The 27,866-nt window shown below is 45.5% G+C and overlaps 1 protein-coding gene and 1 long non-coding RNA gene across 2 annotated transcripts in view; both read right to left on the minus strand.

Annotated features, from left to right (window-relative positions):
• The window catches only part of LOC111259433 (uncharacterized), a 321,535-nt gene that overhangs the window by 273,259 nt on the left and 20,410 nt on the right, over nt 1-27,866 (minus strand). The window lies entirely within an intron of this gene.
• LOC147753637 (uncharacterized) lies at nt 15,081-27,374 on the minus strand. Its single transcript, XR_015310582.1, has 2 exons — nt 26,942-27,374; nt 15,081-15,387 (listed from the first exon to the last, which is right to left on the minus strand). It is a non-coding gene; the product is annotated as an uncharacterized LOC147753637 (long non-coding RNA).

Consider the following 27,866-nt stretch of genomic DNA (forward strand, 5'->3'; position numbering starts at 1 on the left):
CACCGTGCTGTCCAACTTGACTTTCGCGATGTAGCTGCAGCCTTAAAAAATGAAGATGGCCTACCTTGTTCGGTGACAACGTCGCTCGCCTAGAACTAACCTAGCACGCAACTGCGAGTCGACGGACAAATATAGTACCAGGACAACTAACACGCATCTCGCTTAATCGTCTACAAACTTCAATAGGGACAGCGGAGGTTCGCGTTGCTACCGCAATCACAGCGTCCGAGGTGCCTAGTTACTTAGCCACCACAATGCTCCTCTTGGTAATGGGCGGCCTGCGCTCTGACGATATCGCTTATGACTTTAACGCACATGATCCTATTGTCCTGCCCTCTTGTCTAGCCCTGCCCTACTGACAGATCGGGGTACAAATATCGTAAAAAAACATCCGTTATTCCTCTGTTTGTCGGCAATAAGCTCAGCTGTGTATTGAAGTGTAGATGAAGTCCGGTGATATTTGTGCGAGTTTGTGATGTTTTCATATTAGGTAGCACCGCCGTGTGTATGTGTGGATACAGACATATGTTAGAATAAGCAAAAAATTTGTGCATCGTGCTATGACCGTATATGATTTGAAATTATAGCATTCAATATATCTCCGCAAAAAACGAACACCATTGTAAGTAGATGCAATAAAAGCTTTATTCAGTATCACCCAATATTTTTTACTAAAATGGGTTTGTTTGGGGCACAATAGAGCCGATCAGTTTTATCTTGGACATCGCAAACACCTTTTCTCAGTATCGTAGTTTTTCTGAAAGCACAAAAGGTCACCTGAACGAAGCAAGCCGTCTATATTCTTTATTATTAAGTCGTTTTTCAGTGGTTGTATTAGATCTTTATCCGACGCATACATTGTTTAGTCGTGCTAATCGCTGTTAGGTAAGAAGAGATTGGGATTGGTGCCATAAATCGACGTCGTATCCTGAGTGCTCAAAAAGCCATTCAAACGAATTTCATACATACCCAGGCATTTTAACCGATAGCGCGGTTGGGTCTAGGAAGAAAATTCGTTTCAAGATTGCTTGAGCAGTGCGCGGTAGGTCAGCGAAGTTCGACAGGATCATTGATTTATCTCGGGTTATAAAACGCACTGCTGATGTAATGATATACGCTCCTGTATATCTCTCATACCCTGATGGCATTCCCTACCCGCCAATAAACCTCGACCGAATTTCTTGTAAAGTGGGCGCACTTCAGACGCACTCCTTGTGACTGTATGTTCTCTACCAAATAGACTCATATTTCAAAAGACTTCGTATATATTTTTCTTATGATGACGTCGCTTTCCAGCTATGCTACTATAAAGATCTGCATAGATTCGATCGACTCGTTCGTTCCATCCACTTCATCTAGTCTAGTTTGCCATTAGGATCCTATTGCAGTCGAAACCTTCATATCCATAAGTATGACGCCTGTTGGTTATTTGCGACCTCATCAGAGTGTAGTTATCAAGAGAGTTGGTGATGTCTGTTCGGAAAATGCCGGAAACAGTTGCGAGAATCGGGCTGCTGGTAAGGTTGGATAAAGCCTATCCAATGGAGCGATCTTAATGCCGTGCCAGAAAGGACCTCACTTGGTCGCTGCGCCGCTGCCTAGTACTAGTTATTCTTAGGAATAGGAAACAGTCGCAGTATCGGTGCACCAGCGTTTCATCGTGAAAAGCAGACTGACAAAAAAGCGAATGAGTGCCGGTCGTCATTGGTCGACTCGTTTGGATGAGGCGAGCAGCATGAAGGCAGTTAGTGGAAAGCTGACGCGTTGTGCTGAACCGAGAAGAACAAATAGTGGAATAGCTTGCCATACAGGGGATGTGTGGGGGCATACAGGGATATGAGCGATCACGCCCTCTCGTGCACTTTTAGAAGTACACGCAAGCAGTTCCCGAGACGCATACCAGGTGACGGTTCTTGGATAAGGAAGGCTGCGATTCAACAAGCAAACAAACTGACCAATTTGCCAAGTAAGCCCGCCATCTTGGCAATTGCTTGCTCGCCAATAGTGAGGAAAACCAATGAACGTCTAAATCTCCATTCGCTTAACTTTTGTTGCGACGATAACGACAACGAGAACGAGGATGGCGGCTAGGAAAACCAAGCACGACTCAAGCGCACTACTGAAAAAGCAACTATGGAAGGACGGCACGGTGACCCACCCTGGCTGTCCACGACCCGCTATCAGGCACTCAACGACATTGCCTCTAGCTGTGCAAGCCATTAGAAACAACGTTAGTATGTTCTCACTTTGGCTTTCACCTCCATGACCCAGTCACCCACAGTCCTTCATTTTATGTTAACACCCCTGGCTGGTGCATGCCCCTGCGGTCCACCATATGTTTCAGTGCGGCACTCCTGGTGGTCTGCTTGTCTAACTGTTGTTTGGTTCTCCTGACTTCTAGCCACGTTAGTGGTGGCAGCCTCCAAAGTTTAGTCTATGGATTACTGTTCGATTCGACCCTTCTAGTCCGTCCACATTTGTATATGGCTACTAGCTAAGACCCAACCACCGTCACCGACCATTGTTCACCATTAACTATGGCAGCGATGTGTACTACGTTTCAGGTGTATCTCTCCACGGGCTTCGTCTCCTGGCTGTACATGCAAACACAGTAGTTTCAATGGCCGCTGCCACATACATAAGCCCCGCTTACTTGCCTTCGTCGCTGTCGCCCAGGCAGGGGGTCGGCGGATAGAGCCATAAGCCATAAGAGCCCACCTTAGGGTGGTTCAACAGACCCAAACTAAGTCTAACAAGCTTCGACCAGGTAAGCTGGAAGGCAGGTTCAATAGTGGACCTCGTGGTCGACCGACCAACCGCTCGCCCATTCGTCGTCTCTGTCCTGCTGCTTCCGACAGACAGTTATTAAATATGAGGGATCGTCTATAGAAGCCTTGGAAACTGAGTATAGAAAAGGGCATTGGAAGCAAGCTCTAACGGGCTTTAAGTCCGCGCGTTGAAGTAGCTCTGCCCAACATCCGACTTCGTTCTCGATCGCCTTCGTTATGGGCTAAGAGCAGTTAACTGGGTTAGGCAGCAGAGACCTAGCTCCACAAAACCTAACGGAGTTAGGGGGTTTGAAACAGTCGAGTTCCTGCAGCCCCTACAGCTGGTAAGCCGTATTGGGGCTTACCAACTACCGGTTCTTTCATCAGGGGAGTTGTTGATTAAGTCATTTTCTATTTTCCCTCTCATGCTTTTCCGACGAATTTGCTGCTGTCTAGTTACTTGCCGGGGGACTGCCATTCTTTTCCATGCTGCTCTGACCGTAGCGCCTGTTTGCCTAGCTGCTGTTCAGTCCGTATTGCGTTTAGGTCGGCGCGACGACTTCTCGAGGGACGCATTGATTTCCTTCACCGATTCTTTTTTTGCCTCCATGGCGGCTTTCTTCCCTCCCATTTCGCTTACGCAGACCTCAGCGCACAGCTCCTTAGAAAACAACTCCCGGCGACGCCGCTATTGTCACTGTAGCTGCTTTCTACAAGTTCCCCAAAACAGTAACAACAAGCACTAGGGGCGTCGTCAATGCGCGCGACGAATGCGGTGGCAACGGCGCGGTGACGAACTCTCAAAATCCAACCGCACAGCACGTGCCTCTAGCAATATTGCTTCTAAGTATGGTATTCTCTGTACTGCTTTACAGGCCACTGCCATCACCGCCAAACTTTCCCTTTCGATGAAGAACAACAGAAGTAATGCTGCAATGGTTGGTTCAATTTAGTCCTTCCCTCTGTCGTATCTTATTCACTTTACAGCTTTCGTTTTTTGTATCTTCGTCGGTTTCGGTAATGTCGTCAATGCAGTTTTTTTTTCATTCGAGCTACATCCCGGTGCATTGCCTAACCAGATGGTGCTAGCGATGGCTTTTTTCCACAAGATATTAGCCCAACAGGATACGCCTCCACACACAGGACGCCTAGCCGAAGTCGACACCAGCGCTAGCATCAATACTAGCACTGCGAAATCTATAATGTATACGAGTATATAGAAATGCATCTGCACAACAAGTTTCAAGACGATTCCGAATGATATATTGCGGCACTAGCGAAAGGGAGCAGCAGCGTCAAACGATTGCCATTTTGATACCTATTCTGTACAAGCCTACCCACGGATGCTATAGACGCGTACACACGGTTTAAAAGGAGGGGAACGAAAAGATGGTACGCACCGCCAAATGTACGATGACAAATGCGCAGTGGATAAGTGGATAGAGCGCTCACCGGCATAGGGCAAAGCGGCGGCGAAGAAAATGTGTAGCGGTGCTAGTACACATACTGGTAATAGGTGGTCTTGCAGTTGCGTCCTCATAAAACGGTAGCACCGTGGTTATGATTGTTATACTTGGGGGTGGTTAGAGAAAAGAGGTTTGCAGATGAACTGTAGAAGGAGCGATCCCTTTGTACCGCCACTGCTGACCTTTCCGCTCAGGGCCATCATCGTCGTCGCTCAGGGCTTCGGGGGCAAAGTAGGCAGTGAAGGAACCAGAACGACCCTTCACGCTACTACCAGTCTTTGCGCTATGACCATAACCACTCCGCCGTAGATCTCAGCTCACAGGTACAAGAATAAGCCTGTTCTTGTCTTGTTACTCGTCTCTCTCGTTTCACATTGCCACTGGCCGCTTGTTCCTTTCCCTTACTATCGCCAATGCGTCGACTTCTTTCTCGTTTTCAAAAGGGAAGACAGAGAGAAACCTGCTTCGTGAAGGCGGCACTACCTCGCTTGGGGTCGCATCGCACATTTTCCATCATCCCCATGGACATTGACGTTACTATGATACAGACACAGCTCAAAGACGAAGACAACTCGATAAAGAGAAACAGTTTGCGCATATCTGTGTGTATGCGTGTGTGAGGATGTAAAGGAACGGGCGAGAGGATGAAGAACGAAAAGTACCATATCTGCCTTAGTAGCGTAGCAGAGTGCTATGAAGTCAAAGCAAAAGTTGACGCTTGACAACAATCCATGAGTTGAACGATAGCGTACGGGTCGAGTGTGGTATGAAGGACATTTGTACTATGCGTTTCCAAAAGTAGGACAACGGTTCCTTTCTCGAAGGTTTGTTTGAAGAGGTAAAAAAGCTGGTGCAAAAAAATGAACGGACAGACGAGCGGAAGTGAACGAGCAACTCGTGAAGGCGCAAAACCTGCTCTGTGCCTTTACGGCAATACTGCATGTTGTCTTGGCGATGTTCTGCCATCGGCCGGCCGTCGACTTGATCAGGGGAATAGAAGAAGTCAGTTTGTGTTCGGCCTAGTTTTTCTTCGACCGAGCCCGCACCGAAAATTACTCAGCAAGGCACAGCCAACCACTAGGGCAGGCAAACACCAAGAGAAGTACTGTCGCTTCTATCGCTGCTGCCACCCCCGTCCCCTGGGCTGGACTTACTCCATGTACCCGATTTTTCGCAAGAAGCCGTGAAGTATGACAAGCGCGAAAGGTGAAGAGGGTTGTGCCTGTCTGCTTGCCGGATCTTGTTGGTGCTTGTCTTTAGTCACTGCAGAGCCATCTCACAAATCATGGCGAAGCAATCAGATAGCTTTGGCCGACTCGGTGACTAAAGTGCATGGCGGTGTAGGGTAAGGCTCTGCGCAGATCAGAAATCTCCCCGCGCGAACTGCAGAGAGAGAGCGAACTTTTGACGCGACTTAGAAACAACTCGCGTTGCTTCTACCGTTGGTGTTCTTGTCGCTGTTGCTTTCTTGCGCAGTCGAAGGAAACGCTGCAGACGGGTAAGAACATTCGCTGACTTTCGTTGTGAAAAAGAAAAGCGAGGAAGCTGTTGCTTACGTACTCCCTGGGGACCCTCAAGAAACCTTTCCATGCTTGGTTCATTCGTTGCCTACCAACCCCGCTGCCTTCTAACCATGAACACGACCACCGCCCTCGGTAGCAGCAATATCGTTACCATCCTCAGACTTTTGGTAGAAGACGCACTCTGACTGCCTGTTACTGGGAATACTTTCGTCCCGGCGTTCGCCTGGGGCCCTCATTGAGTGACGGCGACGACGACAACAACAACAACAACGATGTGTGCAACTGAAAGACGAATATAAGTAAACCTCTGATTCTGACCTGATTCTGCCGCACGTACAGGCGTGTAGACACCTATATACGCTTGCTTCTTTGCCTGCTATTAGTTTTTTCTTCTCGATGTTCGTTCGTGCAGACCTTCTGTCTCACATGAATTTCTTCGCATGCGGACTCGTTTGTATGAGTCGTGCGACAGGCTCATTTTTTCTAGAACAGGAATACGACATTTGTTATGCTCCTGACGAGGCACATGCGGCTTTCTTTCTAGGCAAACAGGCAGTAAAAAATTGATAAATTTGTTTCCGTCTTCGTCTGAATGTGAATATGTCAATGCGGCACGTACCGATATCGCCAATAAGCGTGCAGCCAGTTTCAATGTCTCAACAATTTGTTTACGGAGCGCGGTTCATCGGTTCGTAGCGATCAGCGATTGAACATTTTCGCGTTAATATTTAAACCGTAACGTTTTTGATGTCAATCAATACCGTATTACTGTAATATTACGGTTGTATTAAATTCTATAAGAACTATGTTTACTAGCCTTGTCTGCAAAAGAAAACAGTGAGCTACGGTTTCACTCGATAGTTCCATTGGTAATAATAAACCAACGCCATTAATTCGCACTCAGTTTCTTCTCAGTACCGTAATCCAGTAATAGTAGTCTGCATTGTGGATTACGCTCAACAACCTATAATAAATTACAAACTCATACTAGTATTCGTAAAAAAGGCTTTCCAACTGAGCCAACGAACGTGTCAACTAATAAGCAAACTAACCACCTGCAAGTGCACTGAGTTTCGGCTGATATAGCCAGGACATCCGTTGCCTATTGTAGGTTACCCTCCCATCACCCTACCCCTTTTTCGAACCCGCTGCTTATCTTGGGGGTGGGCTTCTGGCTGATTCGAAGCCCAAAACTCATCGAGCGGCCAAGCTCCCCAACACTCTCCTCAATCATTGCTGGGCGAGGCTGCTTCTCATTCCTGCTCGGCCGACAGTCGGGCTCATGTCTGCTTGTGCATTTTTTCCTAGGCCCTTTCCGCGTAAGGAAAATGGACCTGGAAAAACGAGCACGGTAATAGTATAGCACTGAAACTGGTAGTGGCAGTCAGTACCGGCCTTTGCCTTCTGAAAGAAGGACACAGTGAGTCAGACTGGGCTTAGCACGTGAATGGGTCTACTGGTGACTGGGCACAAAGTGGAGGAAGTTGTAATTACTCGTTGTAATCGACTGATGATTACCGATGATTGGCCCTCGCCTCATTTGTAGGCGTGCGCTACCTCTGCTCGCCGCTGGTGCCGGCAGCAATCTGCCTGCACGCCAGAAGTGTTAGTTATTCGTGCTTCGCACTTTGCTGCTTTACTCGAATCCACGTCGACCCGTTTGAGCGCATCCATCGGAAGCTTTCGTTACGTCTGTCCATCGGTCCGTTCATCCATTGTCTTTTCCGGAAACCGATGGGGAAAGGAAAATTCAGGCTTCTGTAACGGTTACTACAGCAGAAGCAGCGGTAGGGGAAACACTGTTGATTGCAACAGCAGCAGTGTATGGGCACAGCGAGAGCGACTTTGCTACAGGTTCAAGTAGCGGTCGACGGCCAGCCGGTGATGAGCGGTCAGTCAACGCCAGTCTGAGCTTGTAGCTTTCAGAAGCGGCCTGCGGCAGCGGCAGCTACTGATAGAAAAAGCAACCGGTTGAAAGCAAGCTTCCATTGGGGTAGTAAGTGAGAATGGGTGTAAGGTAACAACAAAGACGAGCAGTGGAACTTGCGTTGAGGTAGCGGCCGGAAGCCCGGGGACCAGAAGCTGGGCCACAGAAGAAAACAACTGAAAAAGTGCAGCGCAAGGCTAGATGACTAGTAGTTATGAGGAAAAACTAGCCTGGTAGTAATGGAAGTCGTCATAGCAACTGGCTGCTCCCAGATTTCGTAACAAGAAGTGATAGAACGCGACAGAGAATGGTGGAAGGAAGTTTCGAAGCTTCTATCAAAGAGTAAGCGTGACTCATCACGATGGAAAGAAAAATGTTGAAAAGTAGGGCAAACACATACTGAATGAATGTGGGGGCCAACAGAAACGATTTAGTGATAACACGAGCAGTTGAGGGATAACTTAAAGTCTCTCGATTGACGTTTTAACTTACTCCCTTGAATAATCAAACAAGCATGCGTCAGCAGCGAAAAACATTTATATGTGCATAAAAAGAAAAAAAAAAACAATTTATTTGCTTTTCGCTAAAAAACTCGCTCCGAAATTTCTCGTCGTTTTCGCCGTTGAAGCAACATGAAGCTGTGCATCCACAAATCAACTGATTAACCTACCCCGAAAAGCTGATAGGAAAGCTTGTTGGTTTTCGAATACCTTTGTACCTGCTCGAAATCTGCTGGACCGCTAATGTCAGATCGATGGAACTTCCTGTCCCGACCTATGGAAGTCAACGCTACGTAGACGTGCTCACTATGACATGCCTCTCTCCCAGTCGTATTCCTCCGCTTTGTTTAGCTTATGTCCCCTTAGACAGATCGTGTTTAAGATCAGCTCTAAGCAAGTTAGTGCCCACAGAGATGATTTCCCCGTCAGGTGATTTTTTTTGTGTGAATTACAACAAAAAAAAGTCGATCTTAGGCAAAACCACAAGCTTTCTTTAGCCTATTTTAAACGTACACCTCACCTACAACAGCACACCAAAAAAAAGCAGTAAAAATATAGCTGCACCTATTCCCTACTCCTACGAAACAATTCCAACGACTTCAGTCGCTGCTTGGTAGGAAATCGTTGATCGAAACCACACTCCCCGTAATATACTTTTGTTATCCCATACTGATATGAACGTGTATGGAGCCTGAGCTAGTCGCCTCATGCTGATCGCCATATCTGTTACTATCTATCTCAACCTCCGTTGTAGCTTTTGCGTGTCGCCTCTCCCCCTCGAAGTGTGATTTTATTATGGCTTTTCCATGTGTTTGGTATAATTATGGACTTATTCGATGGACTACCTCAGTGCTTGTGATTGGGCAGGGTAGACGACAGTGGTCGACAGACTCTGCCCGCCCGCCGGTCTCCTATCGGTACGTTGACAATACTTCTATCATACACAAACTTGTGTGTGCTTCAGTGCACACGCATATCGACAGATCGATTGCGGATGAGACGAAGCCATAGGCCATGTCTGAGAATTCAGACGCCACCAACAACGGTAATAACAAAGTCGACATCGCCAAGTTCACCGTGCGACGACGTTGTTGATGACTTTTTTTTTTAGCGATTAGCAGATTAGGCCATCCATCAGTCCGGCTAGTAGAGGGTAAGGTGCAGATAATGAGTTCGTGCCGTTACAGCAGCGCGACGAAGAGACTTTTCACAGCTGATGAAGAAAAATTTTCTGGATATGCTTCAACAAGTTCGTATTGATAGTTACTATTTTGCCACGTCGTAAAACTTTATCGCTTCTGTATTTATCACAGTGTGGTGTGTTTCTTATAAGATTTAATTCGTAGATACAAAACAACAGATGCAAACTAATTATACTGAGTACGCATCTTTCTGAATGTGGCTAGTATCGACGGCAGCAACATTATTCTTGCTATTACTGTTTTTGTAATCCGTTCCAGCCAGGCTATTTCTGGAATGATATGCACGCTCGCAGTTACAGTATCATCAGCTTAATTGCGGGCACTTTTCCGAGCTTATCAAACTAACGCTCTCCGTTGGTCCAGGCTACCCCCGATCAAAATAACTCGCTGCCGTCGTATTGCTTCGCCTTTGAGTGGGAGCCGACTCGATACTTCGTGACGCGCGAAAGAATTCAGGACATTACAAAACTTAGTGAATCAACCAGCACTTCGCTTTCGCTTTCAGAGTAGCTCGATGTGTTGGTGTCGCCACCGTTGCTACTGCTTTGTACTGTGTCTGAACTGACTTTAGCCGCGTCCTTCGTTGCAAGCAGCTTCATCGACTGAAATACTACGATGCAATGGGGAAAGGCAGGGCGGCTTTACAGTTTTGGCAATGAATGAGTCCGCCAGTACTCTCCGAATCTCGAACTCGCTGCTAGTCCGATCCGCATCACCGGCACGGCAAAGCAAGCGCCGACGAAGGCAACGTACCGACCGAGAAAACAACGGGGACACAAAGGGCGCGAACGAGAAACAAACGAAATAGAAAGCGGTATAAAGAAGAAAGAACTGCGGCAAAGGTGGTAGCAGCAGCAGCAGCCGCACTAGAAATAATGAAGGATTCCCCGATCCTGCTTTGCCCGCTCACCGCAACCTTTTCGTCCGACCTTATCCGTCTGATCCTGCCTCATCAGCTATCCTCTACTAACGCCAGGCTACCAGTACTAGCACCTTCGTCCTGCTGACGCCTAGTTCGCTGATAGTGGCGGCAGGCCAGACGAGGCCAAAACTCCGTCTTCGAAAGAACCCAGCAAAGCCAAGGAAAGAGAATAAAAACGAACAGAGGAAGCGATAGCGGAGACGCCCCATTGGCGCCAACGCCCACCTAGAAAACCGGTGCCCGATCGACCGCCCGCCACCTTCTTCCAATACATTTGCGCAGTGGACGGAAGCATGGAAGGCTAGCTAGTGAGGATAGGAATTAGAAGAATGAACGACGGCTTCAAGAACAAGAAAAATCGAATGAGGCAAACGAGAGAGCAACGGCAATACGGAAGGAGCATCACAGACAGTTCGAGAAGGTTTTCATAGCCTGATCGCTCGGTCTTCATCAGATCGGCCGTCGTCTTCTTCGTCAGTGTTTAGTCGTTTCGCTGCCGTATGCTTTAGTTGTAGGACCGGTGACACTGCTTATAAACAGAACCGATGGCAACAGCAGCGCCGACTGCGACTGCGACAGCACGACCGGACGCCTTAGTGGAGCCTCTAGAATTTCCACGGAGCGATAGTGTGACGCTGAACTGCGCAGACGGGCTGCCGGGAAGAGTCGATCTTCTTAAGCCTTGGTCTTTTTACGCGCGGGCGTCAATGTCGTAGTTGTTTGCGATCATACCGATTTGGTGAGGCTAGTAATAATGTCGCTGATGATGGTTTTGCCAAGATTCATTTTTCGATACTTCTTTTTTTCCTTTGCTAACAAACTGTATGACTTCCTTGCTCTGTTTCTCACGATACCTATCGCCTTTCACTTTTAAAAAAATGCGCCACATTTGTGTGCTACTGTGCGCTGTTTTTTCATCAAGAAGGCATCAAGCCATAGGTAGGTGAAGCTCTTTCGCAAGCAGAAGGTTCGAGCTTAACGCTAGTTGTTAGATTTTAGAAACCAAGTCCTTTTGGTTTCATTAGAATTAGCGTAGCTTTTACTTGCTACTGCTGCAGAGTGGTAAGAACGGCGAAAAAATATGAGCCAAATACGGGTCGATGCCCATTCATCCATGCATCCCAGCCACGAACGTCATCGGGGACACCGCGAGAAGAAACGAGATAAAGAAAGCACGAGAGATCAAATGGATTGCTCGAGGGGACGACGCAGATGATAGCACGGCCATGTCACGAGCGGCGACGGGAACCTAGTCCCGTGACGACAGAGGTACCTTCGGCCTCGCTTGCTTTTACTTGGTCCTCTCAAGCCCACCTCTCGGCCACTATTTTCGGCTACCGAACAACGAAGGCTGCGTCGACCATCACCAATGCTTACACTTCACCAATTCCCATCTCTTACCTAGAACCTCCGTTTGTAGCTTCGTCCTGTTCTCTTTCTACAGCTGCCGTTATAATAAGGAAACATGTAAATATATCTGTTGTTGCTGTTAGTTTGTGGTAAAACTATCTATCTGCCGGTCCGCGGTGATTTTGGCCGTCGTAATGCTGCTGCTGGAGCTTCCAGTTGCCGTTGTTGCTGACAGTCCTCGCTGCTCTTCTAGCGGCTATGCGGCTTTGGCACCTTACTTGAGCATCGACTCGTGAAATGCAATAGGATTTTCAGTCGGCGCTGTCGTAGCTAGCGGGGCTAAGGAACAGCAGGCGACAGAGGGGCGAGAAGGCGGGCACGGCCAAGATGGGGCAGTGAGCGGCCGACTGACACTCGAACGTTCCCTTACGGCCGCTCGTATTACCACTGTGGGAGCTGGAACGATTTATAAACAAACAGAACGAGAGCGAGGCGAAAGGTCACTCTGCCAGTGGCATCAAGAGAGGAGTGCGTTGAGAGCAAATGGAAGAAGGGCAAAGAAGCTGAATGCTGCGTGCTGCTGCCGTTACTCGAAGGTAACGGAAAAATCATATCAGATTAGACTAGCCAAAAGAAAAGCATCAGCAACAGAAGCAATCGTGAAACAAAACAGAAGGAAAAGTGCCGGTGTAAAACAATAGTCGTTGAACCTAGCCGTTGTCCGTACCACGCGAGTGTTCAGCAAAATGCTAATAGTTACGGGGATGGAAGCTGCGATAGCAAGAACTGCGAGACCACTATTGCTTGGGGTAGCGGTACCGAAGCAATGACAGCACGACTAGTAACAGAACATAAATATGCGCTCAGCTCATGCTCAAATTCCTTGGATGAACAGATTATGCCCCCGGGCCGTTGCCACCCAAGGGACCTTTTCTCGATTCGTGCGCTGCCGATGCTAGCGTGCTGCTCCCTTCTTTTTTGGCAGACGGCCTCACAACTAATCGCTACTGTCGGTTCTGCTGATGTCGGCCTGGTAATCGCAGCAACGGCGATGGAAGCGACGAGCGCCAACGACCGTACAATACGCACTGAGATGACGAAAAAGCGGCTCGCAAATGGTTAAGCCGCCGAGGTTTCGGCTGCCTTGCTGCCGATCTGGTTGGCTGTCCTTTCCAATGAAGTACGATGCGGTAGCTCCGGAAGCAGCAATAGAGCTCAACGATGAGATCGCTTAAACGGCAAACGCAAAGACAAGCAACAGCTACCATTGCCCGGATTTGGGGAGAGTAGAGAGATGGGCTGGAGCAAGAGCCCGACACTGGCTGAACTAACAATTGGAGGAGAACATTACTGGGTTAAAGCTTTATGAGGGAATTCGACAGAGGCACAGGCTAACGATGTCAGAGCTAACGACGATGTTGCTCGTGGCAATCTCCCTATACACCGGGCGCTACCCCCGAACGAAAGGCGGACGAAAAACAACGAATTCCTTAGAGATTATAACGAGCCAGCCAGCCAGCCAGTGGGTGGAGAGGAGCATAACAATGATAATATGTTGAAATTTGCCCGCTCCCTGCTTCTGGTAGTGCTGATACTCCCTCACCAAAATCTGCTTCTCTTTTTTCCCGTTATATGTACATTTTTAGAGTTTTCTCTCTCTCTCTCTCTCACGCTCTATATATATACATATCATTCTCTGTCTCTGTCGATTGTTTCCTCTCTCCCCCATAAACGTGTGTTTGTCGGCCGCTTTTGCTGCTCCGTGTTAGCAGATTTGTGTCCCAAGTCGTCTGACTTGAACGTATAATGGCCTGGTTACTATGATTGCTCTCAGGTTCGTTCCGCTAAAAACGAAACCCACTTAGCACCATCACTAATAGTAATGATAACAGCGTTGCGTCGAAAATGGTTTCTAAGTAATAAAGATAGCTAGTTACTGAGTCTTAGTCAGCTAATGTTCTAACACAAACATGCTATTGTCTCCATCGCTACGCGAGTATGTGCCTGTTCTGTCTCCTAGCAGTACCGTACAGCAGACTCTTGGGAGCAACGCCTGCTTGTTGTGTGCGCAAATCGGTGGGTCGGTCTTGAGGCCGAACATTGATTAATCCCGTGCGAGATTTTTATCAATAAAAAAGTTACGTACGGTTCAATGTGTATGAAGCCACATACATATATATCGTACTTTCCAAATATATAATTATTTGCGTTCTACCCTATATGTATGTATGTCTTCGAGCTTACGATGTACGGAACGCCAAAACATATTACCTTAATACTGTATTAACAACAAACAAGTTAAAGGGATAGTATAACAACTTTCTCAAGAAGTTCTATTGTTGCTCCAGATATGGACACATAGCACTTATTATATTTCCAGTTATCAGCTAAGCAATCAACAACATTTACAAATCGGCACGCATTTAAGTATATATACTACAACATACATTTAGACAATGAAGTGCAACCTCTTCAGCCGAAGTCCTATTTGCCCGACGAAGCTCTGTAGAGTTGCAGCGACAGACAAGTACCAAGAAAATTAGATAAGTGTTCGTACGATTCCTGTCCTTGATGTTTCCACGACAGAATTAACTCGTGAACTTGGTAATTCGCCATTGAAAAAATATTGGAATACTAATAATTAAACAGCTCGTTGTAAAAACAAATTCTGGAAGAGTAAATTTTTTCTAATATTTTTTATTTTTAAGAGAAGTTACAGAAAACTTTTATGCAAAACCGCCGTTGACAGACCAACAGCCGTGCATATCTATGTTCACTGAGCTACCCTATCCCTGCTTGAGTGGGTGGTATACTCGACGTCATCCTTCTAGTGGCTCTTTGCCTAAATACATTATATAGTCCCTCGTTATTTTCTCTGATAAGATCATCGGTGCTGCTTCGAACCAATCTGTCACCGCCTTTCTGTCTTCCTTTAAAATAGAATACTAAATACAAGACTATATTAGTTATTGGTTCATATTTTAAACGAAGGGACAGTTTAAGATGTGTCCTATTCCATAATTGACCCCAGCATCTAGCGAATGTTGGGCATTCTCTTCGGTTTTCGCTCTACCTCAAATGCGATTAAGTAAATGTTTCGAATGGTACGTACGAGCCTGTTTTGATCAAGCGCTGCCTTAGATGGCTCGCCTCGCCCAGTACAAAACAGAAAATATCCGCGTCATATTTATAGGTTTAGTAAACGACACGTTACTGCCGGACCGCTACGGGGATTGGCCCTACGTTTAAGCTCTATCAAAAACTCTTTAATCATAAGTGATCGACACATTAAAGAAAATACAACCGTGCATCGTTTGACATACGGGAAAACGTGAATAAGCTTCGTTTATTTCCTGTTCGTTTGACGTTGTTTTTATTTAGTCTAATAAACGCTGCTGAGGCTGAAGACAAATCAAGACACCTTTGTTGTTTAAATTAGTCGCTGTCAGTCGAGTTTATTACATCAGTTGCATTTATAGCAGAGGAAATAGCATGGATCGCAGCAACCTCAGTAGCAAATGTTGACTTACAATGCGAAGGCTGGCCTCCTGGGAGATTTAATGCTTCGTCGGAGTAGAGCTTCAACTCGCCATTTGTCCGCCGGTTCATCCCTCGCATCTGACGAAATTCTAGTGAACAAACGATTCACTGGACCTCCACTGATTGTTAGCCCGAACACGCACATCCAACTCTATGGAGGTTATTTCTATGTTGTTACGGCGCTGCATCCTGAAGTGGATATAGGTAAAGAAAAAGATACTAGATAGACGAACACATTAAGAAGCATGGACGGTTCTGCGCCACAACTCAACGCAAGATCAACGGCGGACTGAAATACGCCTAATGGCAGATTTCCTACTGTCAGCGGAAGAAGATTTTGGAGACCTTGAAGAGACGAGATCAAATCATCATCAGTATATATTAGTGGGAGTGAAAGGCGCCCATCGCCATTGCTAAGCCTGTTACACAGGGGCAGCCAGGGAGATCGCCATAAGACAGGCTGGTGACGTCCCTTTGCGAACAACAAAAGTGCTTCGAGGCCTGTTTCGGCTCGCGCTTATAGACGGAAGGCCGAGAGCTCAAAAAACTGCACTTAGTCGTTCTTAATTATCTACTCTTTTAGCATGAAGCTTTTTTTAAATTAGCTAGTCTAGGCCAAGAGCGAGAGCAATGGAAGGAGCGAGCATGATCCTTCAAACGACTAAGTACCTACTGTTTGTCCTCATGTATCTTGTGCTTCAATGGTAGATGCGACCGGCTGCAATGTAAACAATGAGGTCAGCTTTGATCGGATTGATTGAATGAATCTATATTTAATTACACTTGTCAGTTTGCTTGGTTATTATTACCACACTAACGTAAGCAAACTTTAGACTATAATGGGTTTTTGATCGTTTAGAAACAAAGTAGTGGAAGCGTTCTGTCGGTATTCTATCTCCTATGCAGAGCATATCTATTTTGTGTCGGAGCGGCAATTTGTCAAGTGTCTGTATATGAAGGTAAGTGACGACGGACTCACGTGTTGTACTGGTTATATTCGATCTATTATTCAACATGGTGTAACATTGTTTTCATGTAATGCCACATTTAACACATAACTACAAATCTGTGTTTAGTTTTTGTTTTGGATCCATAATCACGGTATTTATTACGGCATAGCGAAAATTACGTAGAACTGCTGCCTGTTTCAACAACAATATAGCTCACATCTTTTTTGTGGAAACATTAAGGATCCGAATTATGTACTTGGCCTAATTGTTTCGATGATTCGAAAAACTAAATAACATTCGTTGTTGAGCTGAGTGCAGGTACGATTTTAGTATAATATGGTATTACGAGTTCTGACGTTCCAAAGCCATATCATCCGAACATTTCGTCTGATCTGACATTAGCGCCCTGCATCTACCATGTCAACGAAACGACTAGCTCGGTAAACGATTGACAAACGTTCCTTCTCGACACGTTAAGCTACGGAAAAGAAGTTCAGTGATAAACTCAGGTTGTCGGAGATCGGAGAGAGTCGGCATGCCCAATTCGATCCCGATGATGGTGACAATATTGTTGTAATACCCCCTTCCGGCCAAAGTATTTTCTATATTTCTGCTATGAAATAGGCAAATTTCGCAGATCAAGATGACATCGTGCAATGAAAACACTTTTTCTACAGTTAGGAGTATTCTGTTTTACCGGCGATGCAGACGTGTTACAGATTCAAGAAAATTGCGTTACACTGATTAAAACTTTTTCATCACAATTTTGCTTAAAAAAAATACGTAACTAAATCTTCAAATATTACGTACGTAATCTGACCGTGTCCTTGCGTCAGACCTTGAAAATGCTGCTAACCTTCCGTCAGTGTAGAGTTCTTATCGCTATGTGTCCATCGTCTCGGGATCGCACTAAAGCGTTCAACATGATTCAGGTAAAGCGATCTTCATCTCAATACAATACAGCTCTATTTAATTGGGGTTAACTGCTACCTAACCTCACGTCTATATATAATACATAAAAATCAAGGCGGTCATATCGCATAGGTGTTACGGTAATGAAGACTGCCCGGCAAATTCTAGGAGGAATTTCACTGTTTTCGCTGCCAAGTGACGATACCAGTTTAATAGAAGCAATAATAATTGGTCTGCGAAGGTCACGGACGTGAACGGACACATGATGAATGCGTGTCGACTGGAAGCGTAAAATAAACGACTTCTAGCAATTTAAATAACCTAATAAACCAGCGCTTTTGTCACAAATCTTGTCCTACTAGGACATGGTACAAATACTGAAACGCTTAACGTCCCTGCGCTTTGGTCCTACATCGAACAGCCGAACGAAACCGAAACGTTGGGGTCGTTCCGGTCAGTGTCCTTTTACCAACATTCTAGTAAGGACTTCTGCTCTTCGAGGCACGTCGAAGTCTTCTCGCCCAGACGACTAACAGACAAAGCTAAAGAGCTGCGCCTGTGCTATAGCCTATCGACCACAACTGGTGGTTTTGCTTCTTGCTTATGATATTTACAAAGAACCAGTCGTATCTACTTCAGCGTGTTCATCAGTGAATCAAGAAGTTCAATATTAGAATGGCCATGTAGCCACATGGACAAATTAACTGCCGATTGTTATATTTATTTCGACGTGGAACGACATGTCTGTATTTATTGATAATGACGTAGATCGATTCGCCTCGAATCGAATGAAAGGAAGAAAAAATGCAGCTTCTAATCTTATTGCTGTGCATCTAAGTTCAACTAACATAGCGCTACACGGGACCTGCTACAATCAAAGGAAGAACCTTTTAATTTGAATTAAATACCTCTGAGAGCAGCAAATTGCGTTCTTCATTGCAGTCTTCGTATCCCAAACTCGATGGAGTATTCAGTTTCATATCATCCGGAGCCTTATGTCCGCTTCAATATTCGCCAGTTTTCTCGCACTGGTAACTTTGCGATAGTAAAATATTATATATCTCTGCATTCGCACGAGTTCCTCATTTGTGCTGTGTATAATTAGGAGAAATACGTCTATATGTTTAGCGCGCCAAACTAAACGTATCGAATAGATACTGTTCTTGTATCGGGTGAAGTCCCGTATAGAAATACAGAGATGCTTCACTTGACATATGTACAGGCTATCCATTTTACATCGCATAGACAACACCTATATATATACGTGTACCTAACGTAAGCAGAAAGAGCCGTCCGTGATGCCTTTTTCTTTGTTGACGGTGGCGGTGACAACGTTCGCGGCGGCTTCTGCTGCGTTCGCAGTAGACACTGCCTAGCTGGGTTGGGTGACCCACTGGCTGATTATGGTCGTAGTGGTAGCAGCAGTATGGTATTTGCAACGGTGGTGGTAGTACATTTGGCCATTTACTCTATACCATGCAGATGCGATTGCGACAACGTTCCGGCAACCTTTTCGCTCCAGGGGGCGTTTCCCGGTCCGACCATGCACGCTTCCAAGTTCGCAAGCTAACGTTCTCTGCCATCCAAACAGTCACAGATAGCAAAGGCATACGTACAAGCAGAGATATGTACTGCTGTGCGGAAGCGTAACTGCACGCGAGCAATTTGCTTCCGTTTTCGCCCAGGAGTGAGAGCCTAGGGTGAGAGAAGAGAAAAGTGAGTGTAGCTAACGGGACACGGTGGAGGGTACTGGGAAGGGCTAAGATGGGACAGAAGCGGCCGAAATGCTAGAGCCTGTCTAACGGGAGCAGCCGCACACGGGATGGGAGTCGTCATCCCCCCTATTATGAGGCGTGCGTTTCCCCAGCCATTCAGGCGCCCCCGTAAAATGACGCAGAAATGGCTGTAGCAGCCGTTCTCGTGCGTAAACAGTAAACTAGAAAGAAATGCATTGTACTTACTTTGTTTTTCCGTCCATCCGTCGCCGCCGTTCATCCAAGTGTTTAAAGTGTAATTGTGCCCATTTAAAAGTAAACGCCCACATATCTTAGGGTAACCACCGTATGCGAATTAGCTTGGTAGAGTTAGTTAGAAACGCTGACAAACACTTATACATGAGCAATGTACTTCGATTTTTGCGAGATACACAAATACAGATATGAACGAAGCTTCGTGTGAGTCTAGAATTTATCCGGCTAGATTACTATGCAGCATTCGTAACAACCTCAATCCCAATTGCTTACATCAGGGAGGTACAATATACCTGCTAATTGCAAATTACACGAACGAAACGAAGACAGGGTAATAGTACTCTCAACGAATAGATATGTTTAGCAAGCAACTACACGAGACGGTAGTATATTGGATGCAAGCCGCTCGTTTGGCCACTTACCCATAACTCGTATGAGTTATGGGTCCCTAGAATTGTGACCGCGCTTCACGGTCTCGTGATAACCGCGTTGGGCTGACGCAGGTCTTCGATGTGGTGTGATATGATAAAGGAGATATACAACCAAATTTATTTACATATACTCGCCTTCATTACATCTCACGTACACGGGCGATTTCATTGCTGACCCTGCTGCTGCCGCCGTTCCGATAGTTCGATATTTATGATTTTTTATCCTGAAAGGTAGTTTTTTGATGTGTTCTCTTTCTCTTCTAATAGCGGAATATGTGCGGATAATTTCTATTTCTAAACAGAATACAGATACTTAATGATGCCATCATGTCAAACGCTTTGCACAATTTTCCATAAAAAATTCCATTATATTCTACTTTTGAATTGGGAAGTTCAGTTGAGAAGAGCTACGGTGACAGGTCATAATTACGTTTGTTTCCCCTTCGTTGAGACTTGGGTCGCAGCTTCACTTCAGAACAATTCAACACCGGAGTATACTCGTCGATGAGGTTGCATAGTGATGTCAATTTTTTGCGCGCTTGCTGCCAGAACTCCATTTTTGACTTTATGTAACTGCCAGAAGCAGCTGGATATTGCGACGGACAATTCTGATATATTGTTTTTCTCGATTCCCGTCTCTCTCTTTCTTACACGGATATTACAACTACTAGCTATTGATTGCTATTGTCGAATGGCGGCAGTCGTCACCAACAGCCGGCGCTGACGTCATCGTCCCCGTCAACGTTGTTGCAGTCACTGTAGGCAGGCGTCTCTTTGGGGTAGCACATTGCGTTGGGGTTGGGGCGTCTTATTCTGCCTCGTATCGGTACTAACTCACTGGCGGCACTGCATGGCTGTGCTAGACTGGCCCAGCTAGTTAAAAAATGGCCGACAGGCCGAAGGATAGACAGGCTGTCGGTTCGGTATCGTCGCTAGCACAACAACACAGTACCGATGTAATAAGCTGCAATCGACCGGATCAATACCCCTACCGCTATAGCCGTATGCCCCATCATCCCTACCCCGCTTACCTCCTATTATAGCCATTCAAGGCTTTCCAAACCAACTCCTGAACTCTTTACAAACCAGCCTCGACAAGCTACCGTGAGTCCTCACTTGCGTCCTCCCTTTCGGCGCTAACCAAACGGAAAGTACCTTAGTGTCAGACTAGCCCCTAGTCGCCTCCTAAATTGGCCTCTGTTTCTCTCTGTCCACTCAACTCTGCCACAATACGAGTATCACCGCTCGCATGACTCCAGAGCCCCTCTTCTCTTTGTACTAGTGTTACGGACTATTCCGAATGACAATGACAGGATTGGACTGTCTGTATCTAGCAGCCGTTCCGATAAAGCATTTGACGAACAGCATTGATGGTCAAATTGTCATGGTTTTTGTCGCCATCTACACTTCAATACCCTCGCCCTGGTATCACAGCGTTCCGCAGTGCGCGACTCTGCGACAGTCGACAAATCGGTGACACGATGCTTCATGGATAGTAAATCTGGTGCTGTCTGCCGCCCAAACACTTCAATCGAGGCATCGTGGTGGACGGAACGTAACTGTAAAGCAGTGCTCACGTAACCCCAGTTCGACATATATATTAGTAGAAAGACACACATATGCACGCGTCGATACAGCTGTTCGGAGCGAGCAAAGAAACACGAGATTTTTTTGCTGTTTCAGGGGACGATGACATTGTTTTCAGATCATAAATTTCAATCTACCATTTGTATTCGGCGCGTTATCAAACAGTTCGCCTGAAGTTTTAAAGGGTAAGAGGACTGAGGGACAAAGTATTTGAAGATGAAACCAAAAGATTCATGATTTAGGAGAATCCGCAGCACTTGTGCGATAGGTCGCACTGCTTAGCCAAAGCCTGCATTCTTAACCTAAGGACAGAGTGAATGGATCTGTTTCGTTTATGCCGTAAGCTGATATTGTGAAGTTTGTGTGATAATTAGTAAAATATAATACTACATCAAATTAACGGAAAGATATGCGGTTTACTAAGTGACTTTCATCTGCGTACGTTTCAGACTAAAAGATAGTTTAAAAAATTTAATCAGGTGGCGATCAATTGGTCTTTTTGCCCATTTATTCTTGGAATGATGGCAACTGAACGAGGCGACTGTCTCCGTTAACGTTTAGTACCTGCTCTTACATTGGGCGGTTACAAGCTTAATTGGGGAGAAGCTAACGTGAATGTCTAGTCCTTCAGAGTTCCCACAGTGGTTAATATATTAATCATCGACATAGTATCAAAGCTTACAATCTGCGCGATTTCTTCAGTAAAACCACTCTGAAGCAGTACTTTGACAAAGCTGACATGGACAGTTCTGTTATTCAACTAGATATAGCTCGAAGTTCCGATAGATTTTTTCCATCTCATGTGTCGGCTACTACGCGCACCGGATATGCAGGACTCTCCGCCGTGTGCATGAAAGGTAAATTAAGACCGAAAAATCTGCACTATTAAAATAGCCTCCAGGGTCATGATTTTTTTACGTAATGGAAACTGGGGCCAATTTCCGAATGCACCTTCGTTTGGTTAAGGGTGGTCAATAAAATCCGCAGGGACGGAATTCAGAGCACACATGCACCTACGCGATACCTGGCCACCGATATATAGAGCGAAAAAAGACATATATACATACACGTGTCTTTTTTTTGCTTTGTGGCACTGACTCTCAAGATTGTTATTACTAAAGATACACATATGGCCTTAATATACTTGTTAGCATGATCTATGGTGCATATCACAAGTAAGGTTCAACTAACAATTACTGGCAAGGGACGTCACCTACGAACCTATAATTTATACGCGTCTGCTTACACGAATTTTGATTAAGATGCAATTACCTCGACCATTGAATGATTACCGAATAACACTGGTAGTAAGTAAAAGTGGAGCTGCCATAGCCAGCGCAGATATTGTAAGTGGTTTACTCTGTCTTGGATTTACCGTGTTTATTGAACCTCGAACGTGATTGCCTGTACCTGTTATCTGTTGCCCCCTTGCACGATTTAATGGTTAGACCAAGGTATGCATACACATACTGTTTCAATGCTCCAAATTCATTCTATTCGGAGCAAACTGTGTCCGTTCATGTTGTGAGCCGCGAGCGAATCAAAGCGATAGATATAGTATTTCTGCTCGGTCCGAACGACAGCAATGGAAAAAAAGTACCAGCAGCCCCACCGAGGTCGCCTGGGTGGTTTTCGTAAATGATTTATTGCCCTTAATTGTCATTTTGCTTATCGAACATCGAACAACAGAAGTTCTTCATTTGTCGAACTCGCCAGCCTTGTGTCGTCTTGCCTTGTTTCGTTTACAGCGTGCAGGCATAAATGATCAACTTCCTGTAGTCTATTTGCGGACCTGTCAGGCCAACTGCTGTACCCTATCATGATATCAATCCGTATTCGTCCCTTCAAAGTGGTGTATTTTTTGCCCGCTCAAATTCCTGCTGGGTATTATGCTGCTATACTAACAATATCGTCACCGTAACGCGTTACCCTCTACAGCCGGCGATAACACGACAGTTGACCCAGGAATTACGAATACGTACATGTTGTAACGACGGACGTTCGGTCTTCGGACGGTCCTTTTCGTCAGTGTCGCCAGATGCACAGACAATCTTGGCTTGCGTTGCCGCTTTTCCGTACCTCGCTGATTTAGGTTTCAACGGGTAATTTTTATGTCGATTATTTTGTAATGGAAACAGGGGAACGCACTGGCACAATTCACATCAGTGATTTCCTATTCCAGTAGCATTACCTCAGCCACCGATACGGCTCCCGTTACTGCCTTCCTTATAGTTTTTAGCGCATCACAGACGCCGGGAGCTGTTCCCGTTTCAGATAGCCGCCACGGTCAGTCGGCAGGCCAATACAAGACTAGGTTTGTGGATAGTAAAAGCGCGGCCATAAAGAATTCGGGCGTGTTCTACAGAGACCGGCCGCAGAGAAACAAGACTATCTGACCTTGTCTGTGCTAGTATTCGAAATATTCACTGTTCAAAAGAACGCGGGTAGTATCAGTAGTAAACGCCGCAAATGGAGCAGATTCATGCCAGAACATATTTCTACAAAGGTAGACGACGTGCAGCTATCTGCCTACACATGTAAAGCAAAATTGTAGTAGATTGAAATTTTTAACGGGGTCAGCCGAGATGCCAAAGTTTACTCTCCTGTTCATTGCTAATACGCAAATGTGAGTGTGGATCTGGGCAAAGGATGAAAGACGAGAAGGGGCCGCTCACAACCAGAGTGCCAGCTTGCTTATAATTCGATCAGGTTTAGGCTTCCAGGGTTAACTCACGAAAGAAGCGCATTCGTAAGGTATGAGGTACGTCCGTAATAGGAAATTCGTCTTAAAAATGGCCCTGACACCGATGTAAACAAGATGAAAAAGCAATTTGTCACACTCATAGTGCCCACGTGGATATCCCGTGAACATCCAGTCCGCTTGGCTTTTAGACTACGATTCCGTTTAGTGGCCACAGGAACCCTGTAACTGAGTTATGGCAGGCTATGACTTTCAATATTGTCAATTTATTACTATGATAGCAAGTATGCTCTTTTTACCTCTCATGGAGATCGCCCTGTTTAATTGTGTCGTAAACCTTTCTGGCAAACAGATAATACCCGAAGATTCATCCGATCCTATACGTCCTTCTACATGAAGCAAAATTACATAGTTTGACTGCTCAAATCTGCTGACGCTGTTCAAATCTGAATTAAAACAAAATCTATCGTGAAGAGAAAGAGTTGATTGTAAATAGATGTTCGATTGTCTGTATCATCATCGTTATTATCGGTTAGGATTATCCTTCATGTTCCAGCATGCCACTGTATAATATTACTATGTTTAGATAGTTTCCAGACGGCGTCTGTCTTTACCTGTTAGGGTCGATTGTTCGCTTCACTTTGCCTGTTTGAGCCTTCCACCTTTCATTTCCCAACGTAGAATTAGGAGAGAGAGAGAGAGAGAGAGAGAAACAGCTTGAGTTCTGGAGTGAACAAGCGACAAGTAAGACGTGGTGCGCGTAACACGGGCATACCAGAGTATCAGAATGTACAAGATGTCCAATATATCCGCATACCGGGGCTTATGTGATTGGGTTGATACGACGATTCGTAAACCAGCGCCAGGTTGAGTTTGTCGCGCAGCGCCAGAAGCAACAGGAAACCTGGCATGGCAGTAACAGGTACTAATCGTGCCTCTGATACTCTACTTCATCTGTGACAGCCAGATTACGCCCCGGAAACACGCACGATGTAGAATCGTCGAAAAAAGGCAGGGTGTTGACGCCGTTGCGACTAGCAGCGGAAGGGCAGCAAAAAGCAGCCCGCTGCTTTGCCTGCGCTAGTACAGATGGTATAATCTACCGATACGTCTGTATGACGATTGAAGTAAAAGCTTCTGCTTTTCTTTCCTTTCGAGCTGAGACGTGTAGGCTTAATGAGCCTATGCTGAACCTAGAACTGATCGGACCGCTCCAAGGAACTGGATATGGTCCGCGCGCAATGGTCGAGTCAAACGCAAAACTGCTTTTTTTCGTAGCTGCTGACTGATCCGCAAAAGCCCAACCAACGAAGCCACTAGCTAACGAGTCTCAGTTGTACTAGTTGCAGAAACGTTTTTCCTGCGGACATTTTTATCCACTCGCCACTTTAATAACAGCACCAAAAGCATACCCCTCATTTCGTCGACATCAGTGGCGTTAGACGCTGTGCGATGCCACGCTGAAAGTGCGCGCTTTCTTGTGGGTGCCTTCGAGCGAACATCAGTAAGCTTAGTGAATCTGATTGCAAACCATGTTGCTTTTTATCAGTGGCAATACCTCCCCGACCTTCCTTTTAGCCAGTCCATCATCCTATTGCGTTAGCAGAAGTTCCGTTTCATGCCCCCTTTTGTTGTTCGCTGCCTTTTGTAGCCTATGGTCTATACCTTGCAGGCTAAACGGTGGCGCCGATGTGGTAAACGTCGAGAGCACCCGACTGCTGTATGCCCAGCAGTCGGTCTCTGAGTCGAAGACTGAGTTCAAAAAGCGGCAGTAACTAGCGGTCGATGCTCAGTATTTTTTGGTTAAAGAGACGACGGTTGGAGAGAGACGGCCGAACTACTCCTGCCGACTATCAAAAAATTGCGGCGAGGGTCAGCTCATCGGCTAATCCTTTCACTGGCGCAGGCTGGGAAGGTCGAGCGGCCCTTCGTTCATGCTAAGTGCATTCGACGTTGGTTGTCGACAAATGACGTTCTCGTCAACTTTTCACTGCTTTCTGTTGAAAAAGTGACGAGCCGATCGTAATTACCAATGTAGGGCCTTTTGTAAGTATTAAGTAAGTGTAAGTAGGTGTAAGTAAGTGTTGAAAGTTGAATGAGTGATCGATGAGTCGGGAAGCTGCGCAAAGATGCTACCGGGGTTGCTCCTGCAAACAGGACGGCTATGAGATCTACTTTGTGTTGGGACGCTTAGTAAATTTCGATGGGTCTACAGGTGAACTAGCGAAATATGTATCTTGTACCAACTCTGATTGATCGGGTATTCATGAAAAACAAGAAAACGCTTTTTCAAGGAGACCACGTATTTCTAATTCACCAAAACAAACTTGTCACGAGATGAAGGGTTTTCGCAGTATTTACCGGAAGATGTAGAAATATACAAATCCGCCTGATACGTAATTTTTTTCTATTGAAAGTTACAACGATGCTTGATAATGGCTACATTACACGATACAATCTTGAACATTATCAAACAATTTCAGAAAGAGAGAGAGCCTAAGAGCAATCGACAAGCGAAAAACTACTGTGCTCTATAAATCTAATGAGCGCATCGATTGGCATCGATATTCCCCGGTGTAACAGAGATATGAACGACGAGGTTAGGAATAGTTTGTTATGACTGAGCGATAGCAACGTACAACAGTGGAGAAAGTCCTTCTACATCAGCCATTGTTTAGGCGGATAATTCTAGTAACACAGTGAGCAACACAGTCTAATAAAAAACATATCCGTTATGCGTTGGTTAACATTTGCCTAGACCTATTGATTTTGTAGCGCTCTTAGATCACGCAAAAGCTCGCGTCTAGAAAAAAACAGTTCTGATAGGAATTGACACGTGCTACTAGTATGAAACAGCTGCTGTTGACAACTAGGTATCAATAGTAAAAGAAAAGCTGTTGAAGTACAGATGTAAAATTAATTAGGCCCATCAGTCGAAATCTCGCTTAGATTCTCATTAAAATGCTAAAAACTTGTTAAAAAAAAAAATAAGTAAAATGTTTTTCAATATCCCATGAACTTTTCGTTATTATCCACTCTTCGTTTTTGCAAAATAGCCCCATTTAGCTCAACGTTTTATTTGTCCATTCGTTTTTTCTTTTTGTTGGCAGCAGCTTACCTGCGCAACAGTAGTTCATTAAATAATTTTTCCCTCATATGTGGATAAATCTAAAATAAGTAGCTGGAAATTACCGTAACGTTGAAAGTCAGGAGACTTCGATTTCACTATGTCGTCCGTCTCTTGTTCTCCTGCTCACACACGTTAGGCGTGTATAACTCTCCAACGAGGCACGTTTCGAAAACGTCGCTTTGAATGAACAGTTAACGGGTCGTCCACACTTCCAACACCGCCCACTTGTTCCATATTACTCGTCCAGCTTTTATAAAGCGCTTGATGCAGAAAATAGCAATCTGAACATAAGCACACTATCCCACAACCACATTCAAACACGATCATGGCCACAAGGCACGCTCCAACTCGGGCGAGAGGGCGCGCGGCAGAGCCAACTACGTCACGACAACGACGAAGACAACAATGTGACAACAACAACAACAACAACAACAGTTGCAACTGAACTCGGCCAGGAGCAGCGGTAACCTGCCCACTTCGAGTCTCTAGCTTACATCAACTTGATGTGACTAGACTTGCCGTAACGAAGCGATGCATGAGGAATGGGGGCAAAGCAGAGAGGGAAAGGGTAACGAATCCGTGCGAAGGACTATATGTGCATTTAGCTAAAATTTTGCTATTATCCTACGAGCGCGCTGTCTTTTGTGGCTCGTATCGCGACAATACATTTGCCGGTAATAACGATCGATGGCAGTAAAAAGACGAAAGAAAAACGAAACGAGAGAAAACAAAATAAAGGAAGTGTCGGCACGGAATAACAAGTTGAAGCTAGCGAAGAAAGCAGCACGACTCATCTTGAAAATGTCTAACACCATATGGATGAAATTTGTGGGCCACAATGAAAATAGTGGTGGTTTTGTCATCAGTCCCACAGAGACTTCATCGAAAACGTGCAGCGGCAAGGATAGCATCACTTTAATAAAAAAACGACCGTGATTTTTTTTACTTTTTATCGTTACTCGCGATTTTGTTATGAGTCTATCTATA

Source organism: Varroa jacobsoni, unplaced genomic scaffold, assembly GCF_002532875.2.
Source record: "Varroa jacobsoni isolate VJ856 unplaced genomic scaffold, vjacob_1.0 scaffold_330, whole genome shotgun sequence".
Taxonomy (NCBI): Eukaryota; Metazoa; Arthropoda; class Arachnida; order Mesostigmata; family Varroidae; genus Varroa; species Varroa jacobsoni.